Source organism: Rhinichthys klamathensis, unplaced genomic scaffold (genome assembly GCF_029890125.1).
Source record: "Rhinichthys klamathensis goyatoka isolate OS25496 unplaced genomic scaffold, OSU_Roscu_1.1 h1tg000191l_1, whole genome shotgun sequence".
NCBI classification, from domain to species: Eukaryota; Metazoa; Chordata; class Actinopteri; order Cypriniformes; family Leuciscidae; genus Rhinichthys; species Rhinichthys klamathensis.
In genome coordinates this window covers 5757924-5782583 of record NW_026606717.1, presented here as the reverse complement: position 1 = coordinate 5782583, position 24660 = coordinate 5757924, and the positions used below count along the sequence as shown (strand labels likewise).

The 24660-nt window shown below is 39.0% G+C and overlaps 2 long non-coding RNA genes across 4 annotated transcripts; both read right to left on the bottom strand.

Moving 5' to 3' along the window:
• Positions 1-6310: 6310 nt before the first annotated feature.
• On the bottom strand, positions 6311-8562 carry LOC130095481 (uncharacterized). 2 transcript variants are annotated; one of them, XR_008808115.1, is made up of 5 exons: positions 8292-8562; positions 7256-7303; positions 6716-6805; positions 6602-6633; positions 6311-6438 (listed from the first exon to the last, which is right to left on the bottom strand). It is a non-coding gene; the product is annotated as an uncharacterized LOC130095481 (long non-coding RNA). The 2 variants fall into 2 exon arrangements; XR_008808114.1 differs by lacking the exon at positions 8292-8562 and having other exon boundaries at positions 7256-7670.
• A 9931-nt stretch (positions 8563-18493) lies between these two features.
• Positions 18494-21377, bottom strand: LOC130095485 (uncharacterized). Of its 2 annotated transcripts, XR_008808119.1 has the most exons (4): positions 20724-21377; positions 19968-20015; positions 18608-18697; positions 18494-18525 (listed from the first exon to the last, which is right to left on the bottom strand). It is a non-coding gene; the product is annotated as an uncharacterized LOC130095485 (long non-coding RNA). The 2 variants fall into 2 exon arrangements; XR_008808118.1 differs by lacking the exon at positions 20724-21377 and having other exon boundaries at positions 19968-20099.
• Between the last annotated feature and the right edge of the window lie 3283 nt (positions 21378-24660).

Sequence of the window (24660 nt, the reverse complement as noted above, 5' to 3'; positions counted from 1 at the left end):
TGGGCACATATCCAGGCTGGGGTCTCAACTCGTAAGAGTTAGCCGGCCCGAATTCCAGACAACTCGTTGACCAAAAGCGAGCAAGTCCCTACCCGCTAGTAGAGACCACTCAAGCAGGTGAACTGTTTCTTTAAAAACAGAATTTTTAACTCACTGCCTGCAGTGGCGGTCTTTGCAGTGCAGTAGCACCAGAGATAAGGCCCAAGAGGATAAAGAGGGGTGCAAGGCAGATTCACTTGCTCCCTCAGGAACCTGACGATCAGGACGTGCTTCCCATGCTACTGCATCATGATGTGCGTCAAAGAAAAAATAAAGGCAACATCATTTTGAGGGTGGAGGACACAGCCCTACTCCAACCCATCTTGCAGGAAAGAGAGCACTGAAATGACCAAACGCGTTCAGGATCTCCTCGTGGAGAGAAGACTCACTCAACGAATAGGTTCCACTTCTATTTGGCCTAAGCAACACTTCCTCTTAGGGGGTGCTCTCGCAGAAGTGATGGTGACTACCACATATTTTCCTGCGGTAGCCACATGAACCTGCGCATTTTAGGACCGGCCTGGAATCTCTCCAGGAGTCTGAACGCGGGTGCCATCATGCCCCGTCCCAGAGAATGTATTCAGGGGAAAGTCAGGAAGGGCTGTCGAGGGGAGAACTAGGTCTGGTTGGGCTAAAAAGGGGCAACGACCTGCTCCACTCCTGACCTAGCACAGTAGGTGCAAGCGACATGCGCGAACAAGACAGGAGCACTGATCAACACTAGGTGTGAAGAAATCACTGAGCTTCAGGAGCATCTCTGCTCAACACCTGAGTGTGATGAAAATCACTGAACTTTGAGTGGGCGCCAAGCGACAATGAATCGAATAGCCGCTTTTTTAGAAGGCTCACTAGGGAACTCATTTCTGCGGGGCCCCGCGGCCAGCTGAGAGCCAGTGTCTGTCCAAGGGTTGTCCGCTCAGACAGAAATAACACAAATGTCAGAGGAACGACTCTGGAGAGGCAACAAATGCAACTGTGCAACCCCAAAGGGGTCCCTGCCCAGCTGGATCGCCTGGGGATGGAGTCTCCACTGTCCCTGGCCATAGGCTGTCATGAGGCTCGGCGGCTGCACGATTGAGCAGGCTGGAAGAAATAGTGGAATGAAGCGACCTCAGAAGCTTCTGACTCCAAGGAGGAGGTGAAGGGCAAGTTGTGACATGCAAGGGTAGCTTAGCGCAACGGTTGCAATGCTGTCTTTTCAGACCAGTACCAGCTCGCTGAGCAGCAGTGGCTCAAAGCGAGGTGAACTGCAACAACTCGAGGCAATGAATGCCAAATGCAGTTGGAGGTCGCCCAGGCCTCTGTTAAAGCATGCCCTTTGTACATGGCCCCTCAGTCGGTGTTAGTGGACCTCGTTCTAGGAGCGGTTGGCCCGGAGAAACAAAAGGTCTGATCATGGGCTGAGGGTTTGGCGGCAGGCCGGGGTGATCTGTTGTCACACAGGGCATGCCGCTCTACCATGGTCCTCTCGGGACTCAACCTTAAGCCAAGGCTGAAGTGGTCTTCATATGGAGGATGCCATGTGGCTGCATCTGCCATATGCCCCAGGAGCCTCTGAAATTCTTTCAGTAGGACCCTTTCTCACTTCTGTATAGCACCGACCGGACATACTCTCTTCTTGAAGAGGCATGTTGGACCGAGTCCATCTCCATACCGGAAAAGAGATACTCAGCCCGTGGGCTAGATTACTCTCTCCCAGTTGACCTGAAGACCCAACTGGCTATGGAGCACTCGAAGGGTAGGACTTTGTACTGATACTTCGAACCCTCAAATGCAACATGCAGGATAGCTTGTGGTGCGTAAAGCTAGAGATCTGAAGTACATGTCATTCAGGTCTAACGCTGCAGACCAAGCTTGGGGGCAGGGCATTCTGAAAAATGCCTCTCTGTCATGTCACCCATCCCACGCGGCACCCGAGGGCGGGGCGTGCTAATGGGGACTCGCGCTTCGCGGACGAAGGCGAGAATATTCATTCTTACATCCAACAACAAAACACCTGAGTTGGTTACAAGACTTTCTTGTCTATACAGCTGCTCCCGCGTCGAAACAATGGCGGCCTGTGTACAGCTCACTCAGGGTGGGTCTATGCTAAAACTGCAGAGTCCATCAACAGTTGTGGGCGGGGCTTGTGCAAAGTGATGTCAGTGCTTATGATTTATGGGGATTTAAAAAAAAAGCACTGGGTGGATCTTTATCATTATAGGGTAGCTGTGTACACACACTGCCAACACACATTTATGCTCAAACATGTAAAAGTGAATTTTGCATAATAGGTGCCCTTTAAAGTATATTGTTTCTGTAATGAGTACTCTTTTTAAAAGTATGCCAAAGTTACTACTTTTTTCACAAGGGTAGAGAGGACTGATAACCTTTTAATGTAAAGTGTGTCATTTTTTGATGTTCTCATTAGCTGTAAGCAAACTGTATCCCCGAGTGGTCTGGAAGCTCTAGGCCTGTTTATTGTCATTCTTGCAGCTGGTTATGGAATTTCCAAGGCTTAAAAACAAGTGTGTGTACTAGCCTCCCTGTTTAGAACCGGGCAAAGTGTGTTAATGAGGAGTGTTAGTGTTATGAATGAGGTCCACTGGAGGCAAGCTGGTTGAGAACCCAAATGCAACTTTACTTCAAAACATAATCAGGCATGACAAGGCATGAAACAGAAACAACGACAGGAAACCTGGAAACTCAAAACAAAGACAAGAACCAGGGGCCCGTTCTTCGTACGTCGCTAACTCACTTAGCTGGATTTGATTGTTGGCGATTTGGCATTATCTTGGATTGTTTGGTTCTTCGACGCTCATCCTGGACTTGCTGTCTTGGCAACAGGTGTGCAAGCTTGAACCTGCTCGCGAGCAGGCTTATTTCATGTTAACAGGATTAGATCGCAGCTTTATAAGCGGAGGTGATACGTGAAGTCTTTTAGCGCAGCGCAATAGTGTACTTTTTGAGAGATATCATTTTTCTCATGACTCGTGAGGATGTCGTTTACATCATTAATTTGTTGGAAACACAAATGTTCGACTCGGAGTCGGGCTTTAATAACAGTGCAGGCAAGTTGCTATTGCAATTCTCATACAGATTAGTAATATTATATCAAATTTTAAAAAGGCAGTTGACAGACTAAAATCTCTTTGGTGGTGTGTGACTATGTTCCATATCACAAATATGGCCAGGATCCGTGCATGACTCAAGAACTTTCAGAGATTTATGCACATTATTTGAACGTGGTAAGGAAAAATATAAATATCAAGCTCACTGTATTACATACACTTATGCTTATCCTAACAGAACTGAATTTTTCCATTATACAGGTGATTACAGCAGGATCCTGCTTGGAGACAGGTGTTTTATGACCCCGTTCCCTGACCCAAACCCCAAACCAGTTACAAATGCCGCTCTAGCCAGGACAAGGGCACACAATGAAGTGAACTTTAGCCAACTAAAGTGTCTGAAAAGTCTGAGGGTTGCACCTGACAGGGCCTGTGACATTGCATGGGCCATATTACACAACATTGGACCATCAGAAAAAATATAAAACATTTCATTAATGTTTAATAAAAGAGAAGACAAATATGCTTAGTTCTTTGAGTTTTATTTTAATTGTTATTTGTAAAGAAAAGCCAGTGATGGTCATCTTTTGCCTGCAATAAGAGATATTATGCAAAGTCAGCAATGGTACTCTGTGTGAAATAATATATTGGCACTTACTCTGAAGTTCCTATGAAGCAACTCATCTCTAGTGCCAGTTTTTTTTTTTCTTTAAGTTGTCAAGTATTTTCAAAATACTATTTTCTATGGGTAGGGGTGAACCTGTCAACACATGGCTTATGCATCAAAAATGAAAAGGAAAAGTACAACACTGCCCACCTCTGCATCACTGCTTTGTGCAGACTCTTCTGTAGATGTGGACTCCTGCAACTCATATTGCATTCAGAAATAATAGGTACTCAAGTGTAAATTAAGTAAAGTTATTTATGCACTTAAAGATACCTGAGAGGGTTTCTTCACTGTCCTGTGCATTGGGGGGAAAAATGGGCATTACAAAGTGCTGTACTTTCTTCCCTTTTGATGTAACGTTAGAACAAGTCTTACTGCACATGCTTCAGCTACCACTTGCTTGGGAACAGGTAAAAGTGTTGGTGTATTGTTTAAAACTGCACAAAAGAGGAAAACACAATTTCATTACAATGAAGTACACTGGGGGGAAATGTGATCAATAACTCATGGCAACATATTTTTTACATTAACTATGTAGTTTCACAGTCACACATGTAGACTTTCACAAGTCAAAGCAATTCACTACTACTCAAGGTTTAACAGTTGATATGACTGGACAGCCATTTGGATTATAGGCCTACATAATTTAATGCAGAAACAAATTATTTTACAGTGTACTAGAATCATTTAAAGTTTATTTACCAGCAGTGAAGGTGTTGCTGCTCCTGGCCTCTGGCTGTGTGTCTGAGGAAGAGCTGAACCCAGGGATGCCCTCCACAATGGGTCGGTTCACATTCAACCCAAGGGCCAGCTCTTCTGCCGGGGTATAATGTGGGGGTGCAGGACCACCACCTGTTGGTTTTTCATTTCTTTTTTTTCTCAGCCTTTTTCTTAGTTGCTTTTATAAACAGGCAAACATTTATTAACAGTGCCTTTTTAAAAGAGATTAGTATAAGTAATACAAATGACCATTATGTAGAATATTTTAGTACTTCACTTTTACTTGTTCCCATGTTCTAGTAGTGGGTGGTGACTCTGACATTACAATGAACAAAGTTATTAATTATTTAGAAATTATTAAAATATAAAAATATATACTGTAATAAGTGATAAAAACATCTAACATGGTCACTACAAATGTAATTTGTCTGCTACTTTTTGCCAGCCCTCTCTCCTGGCTTTTGCACACGTTGAGGTCTTCCCTGCTGTTTTAATTAAGTTTTCAAATTCAGCATATCCTTCAAGCAATAACTCTTGCTCTGCTGCGGTGAAAAACTGAGCACGCTCTTTGGCCACAGTGAGCAGCCAATAGCAGCGTTGCTGATCAATGTTTCTACTATCGATACATATCCCCTTTTAAATCAGCGCATGAACGCACAATTATCTCAGATAACTCAATCCAGCTACACCAATCATAACTGGCAGGAGTGTTCAAAGAATCTAATTAGCCGGATCATGATGAGTATGATGATATTATCTTGGATGTCTCGTTTGATCTCGGATGTTTTAAGCAACATACGAAGAACGGGCCCCTGGACAAGAAACATTCAATACTGCAAAGACAAAGACACAGGGCAAACATGAGGGCTTACATACATGACTAATTACAAGACAGGTAACACCTGTGAACAATGATCAGACGATTAACAACTGACAAGACACATGGCAGGATCACATGACAATCAGGGAATCACATGACAGACAAGAACAAGGAACAAGACCCAACGTGACAGTTAGCTTCCCTATTTTTCTGTTTCTTGTGCTGCGTTCCAGCTTAAAATTGTCATGCCCTTCACTTGCTAACTTCCCTCCATCTCGTAACGTTCACTCGGATGTACGTCATTGCATGCTTACATTGCATGAGTGCCCACTGCTGGCGGAGACTGCAATGGGCTGAATTGGAACGTGCTAAGCCCTTGATCACTAGGAATCAGTTATGGAGTTTATTTATCTAAAAAAAAATTCCCTTTAAGAATTTGTTTAATGCAGCATCCAAATGTATATAGATGTGTGGTTGTTTTAAATTAAAGAAACTATATTAATATATCATAGAGTTGTTTGTGGTGGTGGTGATTAGATTAGATCTGCGGTGATGTCACAATCGTGTTGCATTGTGGTATATGGAGCTGCCTGAAGTGTAGGCCTACATATGAAGTAGACTTGCTCCCTCAGTCAAAAAATCTCGAGGGAGCGAGGGTCTGTCCATATAAACTTCACTCGTCCACTTCACGAAGTGGAACGCACTTCAAAATGGCGGCAGGGATTCCCATGAGGGGAAGTGCTGAGGGAAGTTCGCAAGTGTGTGTGCATGTAAAAGTGGACTGGAACGCAGCATAGGTGTCCTGTATTTTTTAGTGTGTTTGTGTGTTGTGTTAGTGTGTAATGTTTTAAGTGTACTGAAAGTGTGCTTGAATTTTGGATGTTTAATTTCGACTGATTTTCTGTTCCTTCAATTCAGGAGGGGACATGACATATTCTAGGTCACTACATAGACCTCTTAAAAAACAAATAACTCTTCAATTCTGTGGGAAATGCTATTACCAGATGACACAGGTCAGGTGAAAATGAAATGAATTTATTTGAAGTATAAAGGAAGCGGAGATGTTCAAGTCTTGCAAAGCATTTGTCTTTCTCCTCTTCACTTGCTTTTAAAACAGAACTGGTCTCACAGAGCTTTTCCCCCTAAGGGAAGATTTTCTTTACTAGTACAGTTGTACTATATGATTACAAGACATAAATAGCAGGAAAATTTAGCATTGCTATTGAAAACTGCAAAAACAATTATATTGTCCTATATATATATATATATATGTTAGCAAAATATATAATATATCTAATATCTCACCTAATCAAGGCTCTATGATCAGGAACTGCCACCTGCAGAAGACAAAACAAGTCTTTGAATAAGTCGCGAGTCATTCAATATTAGGAGTGAAAACAGTAAAGCATGTTAACCTACCAAGTGTGGCTTGTTAATGGTGAATGTCTCTTGATCATGTATTATCACTCCACCCAGTCCTTTGGGATTTTCCACACTCTGGACAGGGGTCTAAATATGCAGTTTTATTTGTTAATGTCATGAGGGCATGTCATGAATAAAGAAAGGCTTTGAAAAGACTTAAAACATTTACCCCCTGTTTCACAGAATCTTAAGTGTAGTCCCAGACTAAAATGCATGTTTGAGCTGTTTTAACTGATTTGTAATACACACAAGTAATGTTTTTTATTTATTTATAAAAGCTACTTAAATGCGCTAATTGAACTAAGAACTAAGAATAATCCTGGTTTAATCTAAACCCTGCTGTGAAACCAGGCCTAAATACAATGCAATGTGACAAAAATTATGATTTAATTGTGAGTTAATCATTAGGGAGAACACAATGCCATAACTGTTAGATGCTGTAAGCTGTATAATAATTTTTTTTATTTCAGCCATTTTGAAAATATGATACTATAAACCATTTCACAAACGGACACTATACTGTAAAAGGACAAATACCTTTATTTGATGCACTGTGGATTGAAGGGGGTGGCAGCATTTTGAACCCTGAAAACAAATGCAAATAAAGCAGAGATGATGTAGTCCAGAGTGTGAATTTTAAGACTTGAAAACCCCAGTTCCTCAAGTAATTAGTATTGTAATGTTAAATTTATCATATGCAATTGCGATATTGTGGATCGGGCCTTGTGGGTTTCCAACCTTCGGTTTCCAAAACTTAAACCATTACGCCACAAGTTTTACATAAAGTATGTTTGATACTGCAGGTACTATGAAGTAAGAATCAAAATATAATCTCAATAGTGTAATATTAAAAAGGCCTCACTAGGGCTCGATTTAAGTGGTCCAAGCAGTTTAATTATCTTGATGAACAAGTGTCAATGAAACGATAAAAAAGCCACCAAAAAATGCAACTAAATAATAACGGCAGAAATTGTTTAGCCAGATTTTTAGAATCTAAATACACAACCACACGCAACATGCAGCATTTTACAAAGCCACAAGGCTAACAGTTTAGCAACAGCCTGATTTTTTGCAGTCACCTAAACGTAGCAATGCTGTCTATGTCACATACAATAAAAGCTTCCGTATTTACTCAATATTATCGATATCTGCTTTATTAGTAATAATGCAATAATAAAATAGGTTTGATGGAAATATAAACTATCTCACGTACCATAACTACGTAACGGCGCTGTTCAACAAAGGACAAAAAGAAAGTGCGCCTCCAAAGGTCCTCCAAAGACTAGCAATAAAAAGTCTATACGAATAAAAATATATGACTATAGCAAATTTAAAAATGTAATAATCATTACACCACCTTTTTAAATTACACATATATTGTTTAACTATATAATAAATGTATAAGACATTTGTTCCTGGATATAATCACTAGGAGCCACAAACTTTTATTGAAACAAATTATATTGTGTAATAGAGCAACAACACATTTATTACATGCCTATTACAGGCATTATAAATAAACCATGAAAGCTGATCAAGCAAAAAGTTTAATTGAAATAAACTTATCTGTGACCCGTCTTCTGTGTCTATCACTTCCAGTCAGTCCAACCTCAGTTTGCTGCTGTTTTCATGTCTTTTCTTCTTGAACTCAGTGAGGGAAGAGGCTTCCAATCCTTTGGTTGGTCTTCAAGGGTCTTCTGGTTCTTCCATTATGTTTGGTCTCAAGATCACCGTGACAAATGTGAACATTGTAAAAAAATAAATGATTGATTGGTCCATGAACAGCATCTGTGGTGGTTATCTAGCTGTAAATGAAACTGTTACAAGCTTGCAAAAACACAGGATGCTGATGATTTTATCACTAATGAGCAAAACCAAAACCAACAGCACACCACTGTGAATGACCAAGCAAACAACATCTGAACAGTTCCATCTCTGATTAGTTCCTATTAAATAATATTTAAAGGGGTAAAATGCCATTTTTGTACAAGTTAATATGAATGTTTAAGGTCTAAATGAAAACTTTGTAGTATACTTTTATTAAAAATTATCATTAGTATTTTAAGAAAACACAAATTTTACCTGGTCAAAAACAACTCTGTTTTCAGCACGCCATTTCAGTGCATATGCCTTTAAATGATAATGAGCATCGCTCACTCCGTCCCTCTGTTCTGCTGGCGTTTTGACCAACGCACGTGGAGTGTTGCCTTGACAACAGTTGAGGGTATATTTTGGAGAGAGAATGGCAGCGGAGTCTCTGAGGACACATCTGTGCAATCGTATCAGTTTGAACCGGAGTCGGACCCGCAACAAGATGACGGCCGGAAAGAAGTTCGACAATTAAGGCTCGAACAGGAGATTTCTGAATGGTTGCTTAACGTAATGTCACTTTGATCTATTTTTGTATGCACTGGCAGGGTAGAGTAGTGAGATATGAACGCTATGTGTTTACTGATGTATACGTTAGTTCATTGACAGATTGACGTTACAACTAATGGTCATGAAAAACTTTTTTTCGTGATTTGCAAAGATTAATATAAAGGTTAATAAAACTTTACACTTACTTCTTCTGGAGGTGCAGAGGGAACATAAATAGTTGCTACCGATTCTTTCTGGAGCAGCTTCTTAGCAAAACCAGCTTATACTGACCCTCGTTTATAAGCAGTCTTATGAGAAATGAATCGCGCAAACATGAAAGCATTGACGTTGCTCGTGGGGAATATTCCCTTCGAAAACAAAACTCAGCCACTGCGTCTTTAGTGGTTCGGATTTAGGAACATCAAAATGACTGCTGTGTTCGTTATAACACCCAAGAACCGAACACCACAATCGCTTAGACGCCATTCTGCTCCAGCGTATCAACAGTGACGGACTATGATGACAGCTCGCTCAGTGCGGGTCTGTGTTGAAACGCTGCTGTCAATCAACAATCGTGGGAGGGGTGTCCGTTTTATTGACGTCACAAAAACGAACGGCTCAATTTGAGACAGGGGAAATCATATAAGGAGATTAAAACAAAAACACTGGATGGATTTTTATCATTATATGATGGTTGTGTACAGGAACTGTCAACACACATTTCAGTGCAATCAACTTGTAAAAGTGCATGTACCATTATATGACCCCTTTAATATCCTATTGATCGCCTTATAACAACAACTGCATGATTAACTGATGGTTTATTACAATAACTAGAACTAGAACTACAATAATAATTTAAACAGCTAAGCCAGGGTTCCCCAATCCTGTTCCTGGAGATCTACCTGCAGGGTTTAGATCCAACCCTGATCCAACACACCTCCTGATCCAAGTGCTCCTGAAGAACTCAATTAGCTACTTCAGTTGTGTTTGATCTGGGTTGGAGCTGAGGATTCTGAGTAGATATGATTTCTCATTCCTGTTTTGTCTGGGAACGGAGTCGTTATGTCGTGACGACGAAATGGATTTTCGCTTAGAAAGCCTATCAACTATCAGCAAAGAAATGCCATGGGTCTACAGATTTTACATAGCATGACTCTGCCCCACCTCGTGGGTATATAAGGAAGTATGCTGGCAACATGTAGTTATGTTACTTGCTGAAGAGCCGAGACTGAACTCGGGCTGTTCCAGCGGTACAGAGAAAGTGGCAGAGAGACGTAAAGTCTCCGTTCCCTACTCAGGGAACGAGGGTTACATCCGTAACCGAGACGTTCCCTTTCGTAGTCACTACGAGTTACATCGTGATGACAAAATGGGGTTCCCAGTCTAATCACACAATTTATTGTGTGCACAATTCAGGGTTCTTGGAATATAATGGCTTAAAGCGACCTTAGATGCTTCTGTCTCCATAAGAGGAGGTGGCGAGCAAGTTGCGATCGTACTAGTACGTGCTGATTCTTGAGCAATGCATGGAAGCGGTGCAGAGTGAGATGTACTGCCAGCAACTAGAGGCAATCGACATGCCAAAGGCACTGGGGTCCTGTCCAGGAGCCCGCGGCAACATGTCCATTGCACATGGCACCCCAGCCTGTAGTGGAGGCATCTGTTGAGACAACAACATGCCTGGAAACTCGTTCTAAGGGCACTCCGGCCCGTAGAAAGCTGAGGTTCGTCCACGAGGTGAAGGTCTGACAGCAGGTCGGAGTTACTGGTACTCGGAGCGTGCCTTGTTGCCATGCCCACCTCGGGACTCGATCGTGAAGCCAGAGCTGAAGCGGTCTCATATGAAGCAATCTGAGAGGCGTTGCTGCGGCTGCGGATGCCATATGCCCCAGGAGCATCCAAAGCATACATCTCATCTCCACTACAAATAGGAAAAAGAGGCTACAATTTGCAAGAGCTCACCAAAATTGGACAGTTGAAGACTGGAAAAATGTTGCCTGGTCTGATGAGTCTCAATTTCTGTTGAGACATTCAGATGGTAGAGTCAGAATTTGGCGTAAACAGAATGAGACTGTGCACGCTGGTGGTGGTGTAATGGTGTGGGGGATGTTTTCTTGGCACACTTTAGGCCCCTTAGTGCCAATTGGGCATCGTTTAAATGCCACGGCCTACCTGAGCATTGTTTCTGACCATGTCCATCCCTTTATGGCCACCATGTACCCATCCTCTGATGGCTACTTCCAGCAGGATAATGCACCATGTCACAAAGCTCGAATCTTTTCAAATTGGTTTCTTGAACATGACAATGAGTTCACTGTACTAAAATGGCCCCCACAGTCACCAGATCTCAACCCAATAGAGCATCTTTGGGATGTGGTGGAACGGGAGCTTCGTGCCCTGGATGTCCATCCCACACATCTCCATCAACTGCAAGATGCTATCCTATCAATATGGGCCAACATTTCTAAAGAATGCTTTCAGCAACTTGTTGAATCAATGCCACGTAGAATTAAGGCAGTTCTGAAGGCGAAAGGGGGTCAAACACAGTAATAGGATGGTGTTCCTAATAATCCTTTAGGTGAGTGTATATATATATATATACCCACGAAGTGGGGCGGAGTCACGCTATGCAAAATCCGTAGACCCATGGCATTTCTTTGCCATTGGCTCATTTTGTAATACTCGAAGTTGATAGGCTTTCTAAGCGAAACCCCATTTCGTCGTCACGACGTAACTTGTAGTGATTACGAAAGGGAACATTTATTCAAAGGTGTCATCATGCTTTTGTAACTTTAATAAGGCCAGGGAATCTGGCCAGGACACTGGGGTTTCACCCTTAATCTTCACGAGAAGTACCATGTGATGACCACAGAGTCCGGACCTTGGTTGAACGTCTCATCCGAAGGATGATGCTTCTTACAGTAGTGTCCCTGCAGTCACTTTACTGGGGCGTTAGGACCCACACAGACCACAGGGTGAGCACCCCCTGCTGGCCTCACTAACACCTCTCAGCAGCAACCTGGTTTTTCCATCCAGGTACTAACCAGGCTCAACCCTGCTTAGCTTCAGTGGGCAACCAGTTTTGGGCTATGTAGTGATATGGCTAATAAATACAAAGGAGAAAATGAGCCACATGAGGAATTCTGCCCTGATTCTGCCCCAATACTCAGAGCTGCTGAGTCAAGCAATAATGGATTTGAGTATGAACATGTTTACAAACCATTTTTTGCCTTGTTTTAATGTAAAATGTTAAATTCTAATGCAATAAATTCAGCTAATGCTTGCAACCACATACGTGCTTTCAAGACATAACTGTATGTCACAATACCAGCATACGGTGTTGCTACACACTCAAAATTAGGGACTTTCCCATTACCAACGAAATACATATTTTACTGTACAGTTTTTGAGCGAAGACTATTAAATGAGCCAAGACTTCAAATAAGATTTAACAATTTTTTCTTTTTTTTCTTTTTGTCAGATATTCTTTTTTGTCCTTTTTCTTTTTAGTCTTTTTGGGCAGTCAAATTAATTTAATTTAATCTATCGATATAAATAATGATACTGGTAATTCTCAGATATGTTCTTACAAATTTTATATAATATGTTCAAACTAAATAAATATTAGAAACTTAAGACAAAGAAAAGTTTTGGAACAACAGGAGAGTGAAAACATTCACTTTTTTAATCAACTACCAAAAAAATCGAAACCATTCTACATTACAGACAACAGAAGATGACTAACACAATAGGCCTACACCAGTAGTAGGCTTACAGGTTAATTTCAGAAGTAGCGTCTCACCATCACATGTGCACATTTATCCCGTCTGTTGCCACGAGGAGGAGTAATGACTTCATGTAAAGATTGTTTTCTACCGTGGTGCTGATGCATTTGAAGTAATGCCTGGTTGCACTATATGTTTTTTTTTCTTCTCATCTGGCTCTGTCCAGTTTATTTGCAAAGAATAAGGTGCTGATTTTTTGATGGTGCTGCTGTTTAGCACTGGAATGTCTCTGGGGATTCAAGATATGTCTATCTATTTAATGTTTTCAGTATGTATAAAGATTCGGCTTTTTAGTTACAGCTCTTGGCCTTCGTCAGTAACACTTAGTTATTTCAGTCATTTCTGTGAGATGTAGATCGTGTTTGGGCCCACTTTATATTAAGTGTCTTTAACATTTTTACTTATATTTCAAAAACACCTGCATGTAATTATTTAATAATTACACTGATGACCCTTCCCTTAGAACTTAACCCATAACAGATAGCCAAACCTGTCTCTGACCTTACCCGTATCCCAACTCAACTGCAGTTTTTATTAGGAAGAAAGAGTGTTTTATTGGGTGGGATTGACACCTCATCATACATCAATATCTTTCAGTTATAATAAGTTAAAGAGTTTGGCAACAGAACAACAGAATCTACACATGTGCCGTTGTTCAAAATTCAAACAAATACTCCTTCATTTCCAATTGTACAAAAAAGTGCCTTATGATATTTTGTTTCAACAACATGGATTACCCAAATCGATAACTTTACAATAATAGTACATGAATAATCATGTACTAATACCTGAATTAATAATTACTTTACTATGAACTAATGATGAGTTAAGACATGTACTAATGAGGAACTAACCTTAACTACGACATGAGTCATATGAATTCCTGCATGAACATATCTTAACTACACGCTTATTAATTAACATCTCGGGGTAAACTAAATCAAACTTGCTCTAGAAAATGGACACATTATGGCCCAAAAGAAGAGCAAGAACCCTAACTGACTAACATCCAACTGCATTATGATATAAAGACAGTAAACCAATCCATAAAATAACCACATAAATAACCATCATCTGTGCTAACACTGATTTTAATTTTGAAAATTGCATCTGTTAATGAATATGTTAGTGTAGGTATTTCACTCTTGATAGCAGCAGTGGAATCACTTAAAACAGAATGAGATTAAATTGTTTTTAATGATGAATGCATCATTGTGTGTTCAATGAGTAAGGTTAAATGTAAATCTTGCAAGACATCTAGTGTCATTCACTGATGTTTGTGACAGTTGCCGGTGTCAAATTTATGAACAATTTTACATTGTGCCCTTTTAGTACATCTTTCTTCTGATCTAGAACATGTTTGATTTAGTTTACCCCGAAATGTTAATTAATGCATTAATTAACAAGCATGTACTAACGTGTAGTTAAGATGGTATATTCATGCAGGAATTGACTCATGTCGTAGTTAAGATTAGTTCCTCATTAGTACATGTCTTAGCTCATCATTAGTTCATAGTAAAGTAATTATTAATTCAGGTATTAGTACATGATTATTCATGTACTATTATTGTAAAGTGTTACCCCTAAATCAATCCCAGGAATAAATCTCATCCTGATCTCAATTCCATGTTAGCTTTACTCATGCTGGACTTCATAACCTTGAGGTGCTAAACCTTTCAAATGACACGTGAAATGATGCTGAAAGGAAAGTTTAACCAGGGGTTTGTATAGTGTGAAAAGTCCTTCATGCTTTTACTCCCCCTGATCATACTCATCAATTGCACATTAATCCAATTTCTGGCCTCAATCTTCTTCCATGTCGATTACAATGCCTTCATCATCAATATCAGCCTGAGGTTGGAGATAGATGGAGTATGACACATCATCATACACAATCTGCCCACAAAGGCCCCATTGGTTCTCCACGCACTGCACTGAAAGCTGGAAAATGTGTAATTGTTAGTAATGAATCTTAAATCCTTTAGAGAAATCATGATCCATGCTCTCTTCTCATTACCTTTACAGTAGGTTCAATTAATATATTAGCCTCCTCAAATGTGTCTTCAGAAATCCCATCTTGGTTGTCGACATCTCGGAAAGAAACCTTAAAATAAAAAAAACAACAGAACTGGAAAAAAAACAATCACATTTCACAAAATTTGAGCAAATACAAATTAATTTTAATTAAACTTTTGAGTTGGCTATCAGTGTTCTGCATCCTCCACCTATAATAACAGAACAAATAGCAGTGATCTGTATAATAGTATGTATAACTAACAATAGGTATTATTTACTAACTCCAGATGAGTTTGTATTATCAAAACTGACTTCAGGCTGAATCTCGCCACTGTTTTCTTCTCATGTCACACCCTATAATACATCCAACAATGATTTAAAGATGTTTCTTTAACTTAACTAAGAAATTAAATTGATTAAACAAAGTTATGAAACACATAAGTTGTCTATACACGGTTAAGATACTGCGCTCTTAAGTGTAAACTCGGCGTACACATGTTGTAAATGCTTACTGTCGTACTGAGTTATAGAGTCATCGTATGGTAAAAAGTTATAGATTTAAGCGAATTATTCTAGCTATAAACATTACAACTGAAATTAGATGATGACAGTAATGTTTTTCCTTGATTCACATACCATGGCTTCAGTGACGGAGATGTCGAAGAACCAACTAAAACTGTCGCTGAACACTTTGGTGAGTTCGGATCTCAAAAATGGATGTATCCTACTTTACCTCTTTGTAATTCACATCTATTCTACTTTTACTAATCTGTGATTGTAATCTCTCTAAATCTTGGAAGTCTTCCTTGTTTCCGGGTCTACTCCTCATGTGTGAAATGGCGCCAAAATTGTTAAAGACGTGGATCTTGTTCTTGCGTGCTTATGTCATGTCCGCTAGATTATACTACTTACTTCTTCAAGCAATATATTTCATGTATAGATCTTGTAGGGCTTTCTTGGTATAGCTAGTAAGATCTGATATATTGTGAGAAAATTTTTCAAAAATTGTATTGCCACTACGGCACAATTTGGTGGGCATTTGACGGTATTGCCCCAGTGTTATGATTTTAGCACATTTTTGCAATTTTTTCCTTGCCGTGTACATCATCACAGATTGATAAAGCATAACATACATTAAAATCCTCTGCATGTTACACTTTATTGTGAACTTTAACATGCAATTTTAAGTTTCAACCACAGATGTCAATAGAGAGCTTGAAGTGTATGCACATGTTTGTCTTTCTACATGTGGCAATGTGTAATTTGAAGATTTTCTTCTCAATTCATACACTGCTTCCAGTGAATATTCAGCATGCTAGAACAAACCACTTTGAGTTGTGCATTACCTTTTAAGTCCTCGTAGACTTTGGTTAACCTTGTAGAGCTTGACTTCATGTTCAAAGCACCCGTAACCTTCATTGCAGTGATCAGCAGTAAATTGGAATGGTGTCATTGCCAAAAAGATACACAAGTAATCCAATACAGAAATTAATATAGTACAATAAAACATAAAGAAAATCAAAGAAAACCAATTTGTGTTCCCTGTGTCACTGCCTGGAAAAGACTGAACGATTTCAGTTATATCCCAACCCAATGATCTGGAAGCAAACAGGACTCCTCCCAAAGATTCAGTAATTCATTGGTATGAAGTTTATACTTGCTCCAACAAGCCAACAATTTCCTTTAGAAAATTATAAGAACCAAGAAATGGCACGACATCAGTTGAAATGTCCTAGTTTCATCAAGTCATTATGACTCCACTTATGTGTTGTTGTTTTTTTGTTTTTTTTTCAAACTCCCTCTTTTCATAATTTTGTAAGACAGAACAACTTCCTAAGCAACAAACAAGCACAAAAAAAAGTTACATTTCCCTTTTTAGAGAGCTATTATGGGAATGGCGTATTTGGGAATTTTTATTTATTTATTATTTTACCATGATGAAACTGCCTTCCCATGAAAATGTTTACAGCTGTCACTGATTCACAATGATGTGGCAAAACTACAAAAGGCCTTACCATGCTAACCAAATGAAGCAACATAAAAGTATGTGAATGTAGTGAACAGAGGTCTTACCCTTGTGAAAAAAGAAGTGTGTGCTTAGTTGTGTTAATGTTATTAATAATTATGTGTTAATGGAAAGTTGCAGTGTGTGTTATAAATTATTTGTCCATACACATCATTTATTTATTTATTTTTAAATCATGTGTCCTTGTCATCTCTAATCAAAATAATGTCCCCTTCCTCCTACAGTTGCATCTCTACCCTAATGACGTGTTTACTGGCGCAAGTGCCGCGACAACCTGTCACGCACAGCAAACCACAACCATCGCCCTACATTTTCTTGTTCCAAGAATGACGGATATACACCACAATATGAAAAAAAGACTATCCAACTTCAGTTTCATACCATCTTTAAGTGTATATTTTAAAAGAAACTGTAATTGCACCAAATATAATATTAATGAAATAAAAGACCACTTTGTAAGTGTGCTTAAAGAAGCACACTTATTTCGATGTGTTGAACTAAGGCACATAAAAATACTTGATTATAATTTAACTGTAGTGAGTTATTCAATACTACATTTAAAGTTAATGTATGTTAAATGCTCTAAATTGAAATTATGAAATATATTATTTATCAATATGTGTATAATTACAAATATTTTTAAATACATGACGTACAAGTTTCAATAGAAATTACATTAAAGTATATTTTAGTTTACCATAAATGCTTGTCCCCAAATTCGACAGTACATTTAAACATATTTCAGACAATAGAAGTAATTAGAAATTAAATTTAAAGATGTACTTAAGTTCTGCTTAAGTGGGTCAAAAGCACTATAGTTCAGCTAATTGCATTTATTATAAATGTAAACTATAATACATTTTCATTTAATTGAAATTAACAACATGTGTGTACGTGTCCAAAAACATTACATTTAGGGATCTACTTATTTTTGGTTTGCATGAGTTCCAATTATATAAATCTATACATTTCTAAAAGAAATATGCATTTAAGTAGAAAAGAAAATCATAATTTTATAGAAAAACAACACATTTTTTTGGACCGTTTTTTTGCATTGTGGTATGTGGCAACGTTTCCCTAAGTAGCCCCGGAAGGGTCAACAGCATTCACACACGTCTTTCAAAAGAACAGTTTCTCATCAAAAGAAAAGAAAATTAGAATTATGTTTATTGTTGTTGTTTCTTTGACTGCACAACGGTCTTGCCACCCACTTTTAGGCCATGATCCACCAGTTGAGAAAAACTGTTAGTAGTGACTACCTCTTGAAATACAAATATGGACAGTTTAAATTCAGTGGGAAATTACTATTAACAGACACGGGTTAAAATGAATTTATTTTTTTTGAAGCATAAAGGAAGCGGAGATGTTCATGTCTTGGAAGGCATTTTTCTCACTTGTCTTCACTTGCCTTTAAAACAGACCAGGTCTGACAGAGCTGTTCTTCCTAAGGGAATATTTTCTTATTCATTAGTAAAGTTGTATGATTACAAGCCGCAAATAGAAGCAAAGTCATATAAAATTTTACATTGTTATTGATAAAACTGCTGAAAATTATTTTGCCCTATAAGAGATACGATAATATCTCACCTAATCAAGGCTCTATGATCAGGAACTGCCACCTGCTGAAGACAAAAAAAGTATTTTAATAAATCGCGAGTCATTCAATATTAGGAGTGCAAACAGTAAAGCATGTTAACCTACCAAGTGTGGCTTGTTAATGGTGAATGTCTCTTGATCGTATATTATCATGCCACCAAATCCTTTAGGGTTTTCCACACTTTGGACAGGGGTCTAAATATACAGTTTTATTTGTTAATGTCATGTAAATGAAAAACATTAAATACAATGCAAAGTTACAAAACAAGTACGATAGAAATCCATGGACAGTAAAAGAAATGGACACAGCGACCCCATAGACTTCAACGGAGAAAAGTGAAGCCCATTAGAAGCACTCACTTCCTGATTGCCAAGCGCACTGTGCAGGCTCAAACTGAGCTTGACGACGTAGATGTGACGTGAGCAACCTGTCTGACAGTTGTACGTCTTCTAGTAGCTGTGCCAAGAGGAATCTGAATCATTCCCTTCCGAATCTTGCAGAGCCGGAGATCGTGAGTATTAGCTGTCCATGAGCTAGCAGCAGGAGCAACTTTATGACTCTCTATGGGCTTCTCCCTTGACTTTATACCTCCACGTCCTCCCGATTGCCGAGTCCCGTGGTTATGACGCAATCATTAGCCTATTGTTTACAAAAACGTCTTCTTAACGTAAGATACAGAGTAATGGAGCCATTTATACATTGTCGTGTTTCTTTAGAAATAAACAATGGACAAATGGAGTCTTTGGATGCCTCAGATGTGAAGTTATTCACTGTCAAAGTAACGCCAAAATGAATGGGAGTCAATGGAATGCTAAAAGCAGGTGATGGTCTTCTACAATGGCGGCCCCCATGGGAAGCTTCAGTTTCCGGCTGATGGATTACCCCCTTGGTAGTAACAGTGTCGCTTGATCGCGCTGCACTGACATTGGTCCAAACTGATAAACGGTCCGTGAAGCTCAAAATAATGAGTTTCGTTCCGCTTTCATTGCGATTGCCATTTGATGTTGCGCAACGTTGTGGTGGTTTTTGGTCGGCAGGAAAAATGGTCCAACGAATCGTTCGGTTTGTAATGCGTACCGAACCGAAAGCCTCGTACCGAACGGTTCAATACGAATACGTGTATCGTTACACCCCTATTACTACTGAACATATCTACAGAGAAGAAAAGGTTATAGCTTCATCCTTAATTAATGGGATCCAGGCTAAAAAGCTTATAAATTCTATAGTTGCCCTAATGAAAAGTAACCATAGTTCTTGTATACAATCCAGAGTTTTATGACATTACCTCATAGCCATGGTTTTATAGTTTCTATAATAATAACAACATTATTACTAATAAGGTATGTAACGATTGCCAGATCTGTTATATTTTTTTAAAAATAATGATTTCTGCAATTTTGCTGACTAAATATAAAAACATGAACCATTTCACAAACAATCACTATACTGTAAAAGTTCAAGTACCTTAATTTGACACACTGTGGGTGGATGGGGGTTACTGAATTTCAAACCCTGCAGACAAATGCAAATGAAACACATGTTGTAGTTAGCAGGACCCAAATTCAGAGTGAGAACTATAAGGTAGTTATAAGGCAATCAAGAAGTTATAAGGCAATTAAAAACCCACGTTCCTCAATAATAATTATAATATTATTTAATTTATCATATGTGATGGCAATAGCTTGTGCATCGGGGCTTGTGGGTTTCCAACCTTCAGCTTTCAGACCAGAACTTAAACCCTTACGCCACAAGTTGAACAAAAAGCATGTTTGATATGTGCTATAAATTAATATTCAAAATAAAAAGAAATCAATACTGTAATATTGAGAGGGCATCACTAGGCCTTGATTTAAGTGGTTAAAGCCATTTGATGACCTTGAAGGATGAACAAGTGTCCAAGAAACAATAAAAGAATCCAAAAAAATTGCCACCAAATAATAATGAAAGTAAAAAGAATGACAGTAAACATACGATTTTTCCAGATTGACTCTAAACACATAACCACACACGCAGCATGCAGCAGTGTAGAAAAGCCACAAGGCTAATAGCTAATGTAGCAACAGCCAGATTTTCAGTCACCTAAACGTAGCGCTGCTGTCATTGTCACATACAATAAAAGTTTCAGTAATTACCCAATATCTGCCTTATTAGTAAAAATGGAATAATAAAATGGATTTTGATGGAAATATTTACTATTTCATGCGAATTATTTATACATACCATTACAACGGTGCTGTTTCACAAATCACGCCAAGAAAGTGCGCCCCCTGACGAAGGTCCTCCAAAGACCAGCAATAAAAAAAATAATCTACACTAAAAAATACAGGACTAGCAAATAAAAAATAATCCTTATGCTACTTTTTAAATTATACAAATATTGTTTAATTATATAATGAATGTATATATTATAGTTATTCCTTAATATAATCATAACATTTTTAAGCTACAAACTTTTATTGAAAGAACTACCCTAATATTGTCTAATAATGTAACAACACATTTATTACATGCCTATTACAGGCACAATAAAGAAATGAATAAAAGCTGTACGTTTAATTTAATCAAACTTATCTGTGATCCATCTTCGGTGTCAATTCGCCAGTCCAACCTCAGTTTGCTGCTGTTTTCATGTCTTTTCTTCTTGAACTCAATGAGGGAAAAGGCTTCAATCCTTTAGTTGGTTTTCAAGGGTCTTCTGAATTTTCTTCCATTATGTTTGGTCTCAAGATCACCATGACAAATGTGAACATTGTAAAAAATAAATGATTGATTTGTCCAGGAAATGCATCCTGTGGTGGTTATCTAGCTGTAAATGAAACTGGTACATGCCTGCAAAAAAACAGGATGAACAGCACTGATGAGCAAAACCATAACCAACAGCACAACCCATCAACCCACTGTGAATGACCAAGCAAACAACATCTGAACAGTTCCATCTCTGATCAGTTCCTATTAAATAACATTTAATATGCTATTGATCGCCTTATACAAATACTGCATGATTAACTGTAGGTTTATTACATTATAATTATTTCAGTTTAACAGCTAAACCCATTTTAAACATTTGAACATCCCATTTCAAGCAGAGGCTGAAACTATTGTATTTTGTATCATTTCCTTCTGAAAATTGAGTGGATATACTTTTTCAATTCTCTATTGTCTTACATGAGAACAATTTTATACAAAGGTGTTAAAAGGCCTTTTAACTTTAATATGTCTTTAGAAAATAAATTAAGAAAATAATTAAGAGGAATTCTGATTTATTGCTAGACTGTTTCTTTCCTAAAACTTTGTACCTTTCAAACAGTCCAACATTGAAGTGAAACTGAAGGTCTAAGAGTCAATAAGAACACGGTAACAAACCATTTTTGGCTTGTTTAAATGTAATATGTTAAATTCTAACATAAATTTAGCTATAACGCTTGCATGTAAACAGCAATTAACAACAGGGTATGTGGTTTCAAGACAACATTTTTAAGACATAGTAGTGTCTCAATACTGGCATATGGTCTTGCTACACACACAAAGTAGGGATTTCCCCTATAACCAATGAAATGCATATTTGATTGCATAGTTTTTAGTGCAAATGAACCAAAACTATCAAAATAAGATACAACTTTTCTGGTCCATTTGGTCCAGGCTATCAACTGAGGTTCCCTTTCGAGAACGGTCACTTCGTATTGCGTAGCTATACGCAGTTGGGAAACTCCTTTCCTCAGATTTATTGAAACTTATATGTAAAACGCATTGCAACTGCACAGCGAGCAAAGTGTGTGACTGGCTCACTCATTGGCTGTGCTGCAGCAACTGCACATCCAATGGCGAAGGCGCCTCAGAGACCGCCAAATTGGGTGTGGCAACGCCTATAAAAGGAGCCCGAATTCGCCATTATAGCAGATTTTCTCTACTTCAGCGACACTTCACGTTTCTGTGTCCTCTGGAAACATTGAAGCTATCGCCGTAGAAACAAGCCTTATTCTGCCAGAACGAGCCTTCGCACAGCTGACTGCGCCTTCACTCGTCTTGGAAGCCGCTTTCTCCTGTCGCCGTTCTCCAGTGGCCACCCGACAATCGACATATATCCTTTCTACCTGTACTGTTACGTTGTACAGTCTGAAAGAGCTACGAGCGTTGTTTCAATGCCTCGCTCAACATGCGCCACATGCGAATCCCATTTGCACGAGGGTGACAGGCATTCAGAGTGTGTTTCATGCCTGGGTCCTTCCCATGCTGAATCTACACTTTCTGCTGGCGGCTCCTCTCTCTGGGAGGGCATGCCTGTCTCGGTGCCTAGCTCTCTCTAAAGATGGCGACGCCGCCCCTCCTGCTCTTCCTTTTCCTGCGCTACTTCTGCCAAAGAAGAAGAAGCGTCGCAGCCAGCGGCAGCCCGAGAGTATGGAGGTAAGCGAGCCCACGCCGGCCACGACCCCGCGAACTCTCGAAGGTGATTGGCCGTTCACCCCAAAGGAGGTGTGAACTCCATTGTCTTCAAAAGGATGGAATGCCAGTTCTTCAAGGCTCTTCCTCTCTTCAACCTCTTCATCCCTCTTCAACTTCCTCTTCAAGATCTTCTCTTCAGTCCGTTAGTTTTGTTTTGTTTTCCCGTTTCGTATTCTACTTTGTTCATTTCCACAGACGAGTGAAATGAACTTAGCCTGAATTATTTTTCTTTGAGTAACTTCACCTTCAAGGGACAATCCGCCGCGCCTCCGTACACTGGAAGAACCACGGAGAACGCGTGATGCTCAGAAGGAACGACAACCACGCGCCTTCCCTACTCAGCAACATAAGAGAACCATATGTGCAAGTATTCGTTTTATCGAGCTTTCAAAGCGTTTAAGATTTGTTTACCCCATTGAGGGTGATTTGATATCTTGGTGTCTCTCAATCTCAAGGTTCCTGTCTCTGTGATTTTGCCATACTGTTGACCACTTTCTACCTCTTCTATCATTCTTCTTATCTCTCATTTTATTTCATTGTTTGTTGCTATTGTGTTGTATATACATTTTATTCCATGTAATTGTAGTCACCGGTAGACCTTTATTAAATACATTATATTCATTTGATTGACTCTGTCTGTTGCTCATATTACGAAGTCCCTTAAATGTTCGATCAAGCTACGAGCTTTACAAATTTGTCGATACTTAAATAGTATTTTTATAGAACAGGAAAGTTAATACTCATGGCCAGAGGAATAACTTCTCTTGAACGTCTATAATAACTTTCATGAGGTTTGATGAAGATCGGACGATCAGTTTAGCTGGACAAAGCAGATTATTCGATAATAAATTGACCCCATGAAAGGTTATCCTGACAATCGATCTATTTTAGACAATTGCCATATTACAGTTTTTCTCGATTGCTTAAACACTATAACCAGGCTTTTGAACTAAAATTTTTAAAACCATAATGCCATTTATCAAAAAGCACACCCATTTCACTAAACTATGAACACTATTCCCCTGTTTTGACACATTAGTCAGATTTGTTGAACTGTCACAGCATCATTTCTCATTGCCTACACCACGTGGTCATTTAGAAAGCACTAGCATTCAATATTGTTCACTCAAGTCAGCACAGCTTCAGCTCAGTTAGCACAAAATTACCCAGGTGAAAACACTAAGAGTCAAAATTGAACACACATCAGTCAGGTTATACAATCTTTTATAAAATATATTGTTTTGGAACAATGGATCCACAGAGAAATTACAGTTTTTCTCAATTGTTTACACACAAATTCTGGTACTTGAGACACAATGACCACAACATGTAACTCATGCACCAACCCTCTGAACCAATTCTGCTAAACTACAAGCACAATTCCTGCTTTACACTCAAATTGCAGTTCTAAAACACACTTTTTTCAAAACACTACACACAATTCTCTGCTTTTGGCACAATTTTCATGCAGAAAATCTCTTGTTTTCACAAGGAACACACTGCCATTCAGATATGCACACTGACTCGTCACATGGGCAAACACCTGTCACACAGTTTTACAATTAGCAATCAGAGCTTTAGCATAAAAGACCGACACAGAAGAGAGGATGCAGCATAGTTTCTTTTTGTTTGTTTTTTTACTGTAAAAGTACATTTTTCTGTTGTTTTGTATGTAGACCACTGTATGTGCAACTTTGTGTTGGTTGGGATGTACACT